The following is a 9,315-nucleotide window of genomic DNA, read 5'->3' as shown; positions in this document are numbered from 1 at the left end:
CCATTCTTCCACCCTCCCCACCCAGCAGCTGCTTTTCCTAAGGAGGAACAGTGAAGTCAGGATTGAACCCACGAGCATCTCTATAGGAAAAACCCCAGCAAGACACACTTACCTCTTCACTGTTCAGGAAGAGCAGATGGACAAGGAAGGGAAGGAAGAGAAAGGGGAAAGAGGAAAAAAAGGCAGTTAGCATCTGAACTGGAAACAAGCAGAGGAATCTTAACAAGCGCAAAAAGTTGGGGGATGAACAAAAGTTTTTAAATGCCAACAACATATTAGAGACAGAAAAATGGGAACTTACTCAGACATCTTGCTTTAGATGGTTGTGAGCCTGCAATGAAAACCAAGAAAAAAGGTTCACAATTATTCATGCTGATGGTGACTTTCTTGGGTTTAAAAACAAAGCAAGATTCCTCTAGAAAAAAAAAAAAGAGGAACAGGTTTGCTCTTATTTCCCAACTTCTCCAAATTTTCATCACATAGGGAACTAGGCTGCAGTTTGTGGATGAGAGCCAAACACATGCCTACTCACAGCCACACAAACCTCAGCACTGGGGGACTTCTGGACCAGACCAAATGGCACTGGGCCAGAAAAAGAGAAATTTGCAACAGTAATTCCTGCAGGTATGTCTCTTGTTTGACCCCCAGGAAACCATTTTATGCAACGAAGAAGAGGAATAAGCTATTTTCAGTTTACTGATTCACTTTGCCATGCTGTCTTGCCCCACTTCATGAACAAGAAATACCCCAAACCCTGCAGAGGGTTGCCAGTGACCCCAGCTGACAAGGAAGGACTTCAGAGGATGCTGCTGCCAGTATATGCACCCATTGTATGGGGCAGCGGAGTGTGTTGCAACAACCTCAGCACAGATGATGTAGAACGGGGTTGAAAGTTGTCGTTGAGTTGGGAAAGGCATAAAGAGTTTCCTCAGATGATTCCTTGCATTTCCTTTAAGTGGAAATTTTACAGGTACAATGCAGAGTATTAGGGAATTATTGCTGTAAATTATTTCCCTGTAAATAGAATTTTACTTTTCTAGCAGAGCAATATCTCCTGCTTGTATCTCCTAATAGAAGGATGCAGGAGTGTCAGCTGAGCCCAAACTACACTAGTCCTTTGCAGAGCAGGCAAGCCCCCAAATCACAGCCATCTGCAGACCTGGGAGGCTCTGTCAGGAGGTGAAGTGTTAATGGGGGCTTATGCCCGAGGGAGGAGGCACAGCTTGCAGGGCCAAGGAAACTTTATCCTGGAAAATGTGCAGGCCCATCACATTACTTTAGGGAGGAGGGAGGAAAAGTGCTTCTAAAAATGGTCAGGGAGCTGCAGAAGGAGCTGCAGCTGTCTCCTCGGACAGCAGCCTTTCCCCGGTGCCAGCCCCCGTGACTCAGGGAGGTCGGGGCGATGCAAAGCAAAAGCCACCGCAGGTGGCTGGGCTACAGCTGAGGGACGGGGCGGCTGAGGAACGCCAGCTATTTTTACTTATATCACTGCCCCGCGCGTGCACGCACCCACTTCGGCGACAGCGATGCCGAGAAAGTGAGGGGACAACGCCAGGCTGCAGCTTGCTGCCTGGTAACATGGGCTTTAAATCACCTGTTCTAGGGGGGGACATGGTAAATTTGGATGTCAGTCCCTGTCTAAGAGTGTTTTTGGGGAGGAAGGCACTGCAAAGACCGGGTTGGAAGCTGGAGAAAGGGGTGCAAGTAGGTAGCCTTGCCAAGTTACCACAGGCAACGATCCCCGTGTCCTATGGCCCTAGGAAGGTCAGCATTAGGCAGCCTGCAGCTCCCTTGCCACTCAAGCTGCAGAGCAGAACCAACTAAGGGAAGGGAAGGCATGAAACCAAAGAGAAAGAAGGTCACTGGAAAAGTCAGAGGGAGACTTTCCCATGCACAGACCCTCTCCAACAGACAATGGGTAGAGAAGGCTTTATAGCATCCCCCATTTCTCCCAGCAGGTCACTCCCACCTGGTATTTGTCTCCCCAAAACTCAGGTGAGTGACTCTGCTCCCCCATCACCCCATAAGAGCAAGCTGGGTCATTAAGAGACATGCAAAATGGCTCACCCAAGTCTGGAGGAGAAAATCAGAGAGTCCCACTGGCCAGACAGGACGGACTGGAGAGCTGCAGACAGCTGACTGAATAAGGAGGTATAAAAGGGCTTCTCGGGTGGCTCAGCAGAAAATCCACCTTCTCTTTAAGGGCATGGAGACCTTCTCAGACCAATGATGTGCAAGAGTCCCTTGTGCACCTCCCTTGGCTGGGGCAGGCCAGGCAGGCAGCCCCAGGGGAGAGGGCAGCCACAGAGGATGGAGGGGTGGGGAGGGGGAGGACACCTTCTACCCGTGGGGTGGGCAAGTGGAGCAACCCTAGAGGAGCCAGGGAGGTGCTTTTCCTTGGGAGTGCCGAGGAGGGAGCCTTCCTCTCCCTCTTCCTCCCACCAACCAGCCACACTAGATACGGTTTCAAGGTTGTGGGGAGCCTGGGATCCCTGCACACAGCCATCCACCTGCAAGGCCACTAATAAAATTTCCCTTTGGAGACAGTGTGGCTTATCCATGGACAAGGGCATGGCTCCATTAGCCTCCAACGGCTTGGGAACAGCTCTGACCTTCAAGAATGAAGAGGGGAAAAAGGCTGCACCCCACAATCTACCACTGATAGTATGTGCAAGAGCAATCCCTGAGCAAGCTACCCATCTCTAGCACACTCTTTTAACCTCACTTACCACATGGGAAACATTTGCAGCTCCTCCCCATGTGAAATATTTCAACACAGCTAATGTCTTTTAAAAAACAAACCTGTGGAGCTGCTGCAGGCAGCCCCAAGGTTCATTGCAGCACGGGGGCTGGGGAGAAGCAGCCCCACACTACCAGCAAGAAAGGTAATCCCTGCCGTGGGATGACCCAGACCCATATCTCCAAAGGATAGGCAGGTGGAAATGTAGCTGGAAATATTCACCAGCCCTGGTCACAGCACAAGTAGTGTGTGTGTTTAGGGGATCCCATGGAGACAGGAGCCCAAACAGCTCCTACCCTCCTCCACCCGCCCAGACACTCCCTCCCCTTTCAGCTGGGGTTTTTTAGGCTGATTCAGACACGGGCCTGACCATATTTTCCAGGCACCTCTCAGACATCATACAGATAGTGGCAAATCCGCTGATGCAGGCTTCCTGTTTCACCACCTTCAGCATCGTGCAAGTAATGCTGCAGATGCCGGTGAAGGAAGAGCAAGTCCTTGAGACGGGGCTGGTGTCTTGCAAGGGTTTTCCCCCATAGCAGGTAGAGGAGGGAGAAACCCCTACTGTTGGCATTCAGGATTTGTCCCTCTGAAACATCAAGAGGTAGATGGTTTGGGTAGTGAACATCTTGGTATCAGTGTATGCTGGGCTGTAGATCTGAGCTACCCCCTTTGCAAATCCACCATGAAACTCCTGAAAACACACAGCAAAGATGCAGTTCAGCAGAGGTTTTGGCTGCTTTTGCCCTCATCTGGGCTCCCATGCAATGGCTGTGGGTCAGCACCTAGTGAAAGAGCTGGGCTTGGGAAGAGCTTTAACAAGGATCAGCCCGATCCAACCCTTCTCCCCACCCACCTCCTGCACATTCATGTCCCCCAGATGGGAAGCTCTAATGAAGACAGGGGTCTTCAGCTCCAGGCAGACCTAGAAAACACAGAGGTTAACCTCCAGCAGCCCTCAGGAGCATACCTCACTGTGGCAACTGAGGAAGACTCATTGATAGAGGCATCACTGCACCCAGCACCCATCTCCCATCTGGACTTCAGCAAAAAACAGACAGTTTGGCAGGAGGAACGTCTCCTTGTCCCAGCTAAAGCCAGTTGCTCAGAAAACGAAAAAACAGAGACCAAAGCAAGCACATTTTCAGACAGACAGCAGCCACCCTCAACAGCCAACATCACCTCATTGAGGAACATCTTAGCCGCTTCACCTCTCTATGCCAACTCCATAAGCCATGTTTGACTCTAGAGTTAAACCAACTGTTTTTCTTTCCAAAGTCTCTACAGCCATCTTCTTTAGCTCCTACGGAGCTACACACATTCCAGCCACTGCTGGCCCACTGGTCCTCCAGAGAGCAGCTCAGCTCTTGGTGGAGGGATCCAAACTGGTGGAGTTCTCTATTAAAAAATTCCCCACACCCAAGGAGATTCCTTCAGCCCTGTAAAATGAAGGCTTTCTGAACCTCCTGGAGTCCAGGCTTGCAGCACAGCAAAAGAAATTTGCCCTGAGTTCAAGGTTTTGGTTATCACCTTGTGATAGGGAAATGTTGACCTGAAATAGTTAAATAAAGCAGTTCAAAAAAAGAACTCCCATGAGCAAAATTTTGTTTTGGGTCCATCTCACAACAGATACAGATGTGTTTGTAGGATATGAAAGGAGTGGATGGTGAGGTGTGGTAATAGGGTGAGCAGAAGGTTGAGCCTCTGAATCTGCGTAAGGCTTTCCCTAGAATTAACCTTGCACAGAGGTTAAGCTGTAGGGCAGCTCTGCCAGAAAAAGAAAGAGGCCCCAGACCTAAAATGTCAGAAGGAAGAAACACAGTAAGGACCAGGAAGAACAGAAAAACAAAACCATCCCAAAGTTAGGAGCTATGGTTAACATTAAGAAAGACAGAGGTTTCCAGGGGAAGTAGTGTAAGTGTTTGAGTGATGAATGAACAAGCTCATTGCAGAAAAACTCAAGGAAGACATAAGGAAGTTCTAGGCAGCCCTTCACAGAGGTGCTCGGCTCTGTGAATATGAAGCACGAGTGAGGGTATTGCACAGGGGCCAGGAACGGATGCACCATTCACACTTGGGTACCTGTCCTATGGAGCGGATGACCTTGTTCCCTTCCCTCGGTCCCCTCCACTCATACTAGAGGAATGCATCATTGGTATGGTCCACCATTCCCGGAGCATTTTCACCAACATGCAAGGCCAGACAGAGGGAAAACCTGGCACATGCAGGATGTTCTGCCCTATGCTTTAGAGAGACTCAGGTGTGGCACTTCTGGGCCAGGCTCGTCCAGGGAACCACCATGTCTTGGAAGGACTAGGCTGATGGATCCATGTACGCTGTCCCTCATGGCCATCTCCCACACTCTTACACCTTGCCTCCTCTTCAACATCCTACAAGCATCAAGTAGGCAGGCACTATGGAGTGACATGACACCAGATGACACTATGTCTTATTTCCAAGGATGACACTGTTAGCAAAAAAACAAGTCTTCTACTCAGCAGCAATTGTTGTCATGGTAAAAGCTCAGGCAGGACCGCTGAGCAAACCAATGTCTGGCTGCCCTTTGCTTTCCCAAAATCACATCAGACCAAAGCAAAGTACATGGCTCCCATCCTGCCCAGGACATTCCCTCTCCCTCCAGTGTATCTCTGAAAGAGCTCCCCATGCTCTACTTCTGCCTACACCAGTCTCTAAGAACTGCTACAAAGGAAGGCCATCACCTTTGTATCTTGTGCTAGTGCTGTCCTACATACCCCACAGCTACAGTCACCTCATGCACCCATGAGGTGGAGTTAAGGCTTTTGGCTTCTCCTTTTCAGGGCCGCTGTCAAACAACACAGCCACCCTGTCCATTTAGCTCCATGTCATCTTCCTTGACAGGGAGTACTTCAGGCACGTGATGTTGATGCCCTCAGGCTGCAGGGACATCTCCAAACCCACCAGCAGGACCTGACAACACTCCTGGATATTCAGCGGGTACTGTGCCCTCACAGTACCTATCAGGTACTGAATGATGCAAGTAAGACCTAGAGAGTAACCATCCCTGCAGTGGATGACACAATTCCCTTTCTCCAGTGAGGCTTCGATGCACTTGATGTCCTGGAAGTGGGGTTGCCCCATTTCATGACGATCCCCATGGAGCGGAGCCTGGATGTCAACCCTGAGGCATGACCAGCTGTGCCTGAATCCTCCCTGTTGGCAAATGCAGGGGATGACACTCAGGCTGTGGTCACTGGGCAGGCTGCTCATGTCAATGATGCTGTAAATGCTGTTTGTGCACAGCGCCTGCCTGCTGTAGGCAGCGTTAAGATTCCCCAGGTAGGTGCAGTCCGTTATCTGAGCAATGATAGGTCCTGTGAAAGGGGAGCATGCAGGCTCCCCTGGTTTGGGGCCAGTGGGCTCCTTAGGTTGTGGGTTTTTCTTCCAGCTCCCCCTGAGGAATATTTGGAGCTGGCATGGGGCAGGGGGCTGGAATTGGGCTCAGAGCCCTGTGACAGTGGTGAGAAGAGGGAGAAGTGTCTGGAGAGCTTGGCCTTAGAAGGGGAGTCTGCTGGACAAGGCAGGGGAAGACCAGGGGTGGGACTGGATCCTTGGGCACAAGAAAGGTATGCCTGCACCAGTGCTGTGGGCTGCCCCTCTGCTCTCAGCCTCTTCCATCTGCGAGAAAAAGGAAAGGGCTGGTGAGACTACAGAAACGTGGCTCTCCAGCTGCATGAGCAAGGAGACATGAGCTGGCAGCTGGCTTTGCCCACAGCAGCACTAGGAGACACCAGAGGCCCTGAAGACCTTGCACATAACCAGCCCAAATATCCAGCCATCCTGTTCTCCTGGGACAGGCACGAGCACACCATAAAGGCTCACCTGGACCTGCAGACTGCTCTGCCAGTCCTGGGGTGCTGGCTTGCTGGAGCAGTCATCCCCTCCTGCTGATGGCACTAAGCAGAGTGACCAGTGCGTCCTGCCAGGTTGCAGGGCTACAGACACCACATTCCCACCCTTCTTTTCACACGCTTCACTTTTACTCATCACCAAGTTTGGAAAAGAGTCTGTAGGAACAGAACAACTTCATATGGACATGCACAAGTACCCACACGCAGGTGTTTTCGATATAAACACTGGCCTTGAAGAGAAACAAGGCATTTTAATGATTCCTTCCACTCCAGAAGGATACTCTTTGGTGTGGGCTGCTGGAGGGGTTTGCAACTCATTGCAAGCTGGAGCCAGGAGGAAGGACAGCGTTTCAAACTGTTTCACGAAGGGGTGAAAAGCAGCTGCAGGGAGAGGGCAAATAACAGAAAACCCCTCTAGATGAAGACCCTTCTGACCACAGTAGCACCCGGGGGCTTCAGTCTGTAGTGACAGAGAGGCTGTGTTCATAGCCAGGGTTAGGATCACTTGGTTCCCAGCTCAGCCACAGGCACACACCTCACACCTCGCAGGAGCTTTTCCCATATCCACCCAGGACACTTGGACCAGAAGGTGCCTTGGACCCTACCACAGTGTGGCCCTTTCTCTGCAGCCTCAGCCTGAGCTGGCAGGCCCTCTGGAAAGCCAACATCTCTGCCCAACACTGGTCCGTGCCCAGACCTTCAGCAGCTGATGTGTCCAGGAGGTGATGCCTCTGGCATTTCCACCAAGCCTGCCCCTGGACGGTATTACTGCAGTGACCTGACACCTGATCACAATCCTCTGTGTGTCTGCACATCCTCAAAGCCTGCTAAAGACTAGGACGTGACCCAGAACATGTCTGGAGAACAGGCTGAGACCTCTGTGTGCTCAAATGAGTATGGCTGCAACATGTCTCTGCTCTCAAAAGGTCTTTCAGGCTTTCTGTGCCAAAACAAAGCAGCAGCGACAATATTGTGTTAGTAGGAAAAAAAAAAGTGTCCATAGAGCCCAAGAAAGAGAGTGATAAATCACAAAGCTCTTCTCTCCCCAAGGTCAGCAACTGCCCTACAAACCAGTGGCCACGTAGGCAATGATTCTGCAGAAGTTACCCGTTTCAAGCTTACTGGCTTTTTGCAAGTGCTGTGCACCTAGAACCACATTTTATAAAAAAGCTGGCAGCTGCAAAGACCCTTGGCAGCCTCACCCACCTGCACAACACAGAGAGCGCCATGGGAGAAGACAGCTCCAAGGAGATGGGCCTTTGGAAGGTCTTCTGGAGGTGCTTCGCAATCAGGCCTGGGAAGGGAGGACATGAGCTCAGACTAGGAGAGGGCTAAGCCAGGAAAACTCAACACCCAACCCCACCAAGCATCTTTCAAGAACATCCCTGATGCTGCTTAATTCGGGCGGTATCTGAGACATGAATTTTCCCCTGTGGAGCCAGACCTGAGTTTAGCACATGCACACAAGTCAGGGATGGTGTGGGTTGAGTGCAACCAAAGCAGAGAGACCTTCAGAGGAGGCCTTTGCAGATGTGAACATGTCTTCTGTCAGATCCAGAGTGATATTCTCCACCAGCTTTTTCTAACACCAAGGCCAAGTGTTTTAATTGGGCTGTCTTAAGTGACAACCTTCGTGCCAAAATTCAGGCCCCTATGTCTAAACTGCTTTGACTTTTATGCAAGTTAAGAGGAAAATGCTCTCCATCCAGGGCAAACCCAGATGCTAACTGGGCAGAAGTCTCCACCTGAACCAGCCACCTCCTGCACAGGCAATGGGCTCTTCACTGGCTCTTCCAAGGGTGCAATTTTTCTTGTCCTAAGCAACGACTCAAAGTGCCCATTTCCCACAGAGGGCTTGTTGCCCCTAGATAAGTGGCTCAGACAGCAACATCTGCAATGTCCATGTTTATGAGCAGGGTGATGAAACACTTGTTTGCAAACCTACCATCATTCCTGACACTGCTCACAGGACTTAAAGTAAGATAGGGGTCAGGCTGTTTGCAGGTCAAGGCCTCATTTCAGCCCAGCTGAACTCCTATTCCTAATTGACTTTGTGCTTGTTTCTGCTCAAATGGAACTGCAATAAGTGCCCGCAGGGGTTTCATCACCTCTATGTGAAGTTAGCAAGGCTGGCTGAGAAATTCCCATCTTGTTGACATGCAACAAGTCATCACTGATGGGTACCCACTCACCCATAATGCCGATCATCTTGGGGGGGCATTTTTTGGCCAGCAACATGAAAGCTATGAAGTTCTTGTGCTGCTTCTCCCCTGGCTTCTTCCTGCCGAGACCTGAAATATGGAGAAATGGGAGGTTTAGGTTTTTTAGGTCTGCCCACAAATTTCAAATGGAAGGAGCCATTGGGGAGCATCTCCATGTACCCGTTATCAGTCCTGTTCCTTGCACTGGGCTGTTTGGGGCAGGAGACTGCTACCCCCATGAGAGAAACCCTCCTCCATTCCTGCCATGGAAGTAGAAGGTACACTGGGATGTAAAGTGGTCCTAAAAATACCTCCGTGTCACCAGATTGATTCAGAAGCAAAACAAGCCCCGTCTGGGGCAGGAAGATGTAAGAGCCCCAGCAGCAGTCAGGGCAGGGGAAGGTGGCAGGAAAAAGGGAGAAAAGGGTAGGAAAAATGGGATAGGGAAAGGAGTAAGGATAAGGGCAGGGCTCCTTGCCTCTAT

The 9,315-nt window shown here is 50.7% G+C and overlaps 1 long non-coding RNA gene across 1 annotated transcript; it reads right to left on the bottom strand.

The window, feature by feature from the left end:
- Positions 1–296: 296 nt before the first annotated feature.
- Positions 297–2,343, bottom strand: LOC142040259 (uncharacterized). Its single transcript, XR_012653140.1, has 2 exons — positions 2,068–2,343; positions 297–331 (listed from the first exon to the last, which is right to left on the bottom strand). It is a non-coding gene; the product is annotated as an uncharacterized LOC142040259 (long non-coding RNA).
- Positions 2,344–9,315: the final 6,972 nt, after the last annotated feature.

This window comes from Buteo buteo, chromosome 16 (genome assembly GCF_964188355.1).
Source record: "Buteo buteo chromosome 16, bButBut1.hap1.1, whole genome shotgun sequence".
Classification (NCBI taxonomy): Eukaryota; Metazoa; Chordata; class Aves; order Accipitriformes; family Accipitridae; genus Buteo; species Buteo buteo.
The sequence above is the reverse complement of the archived record's forward strand: the minus strand, read 5'-3'. Positions and strand labels throughout refer to the sequence as shown.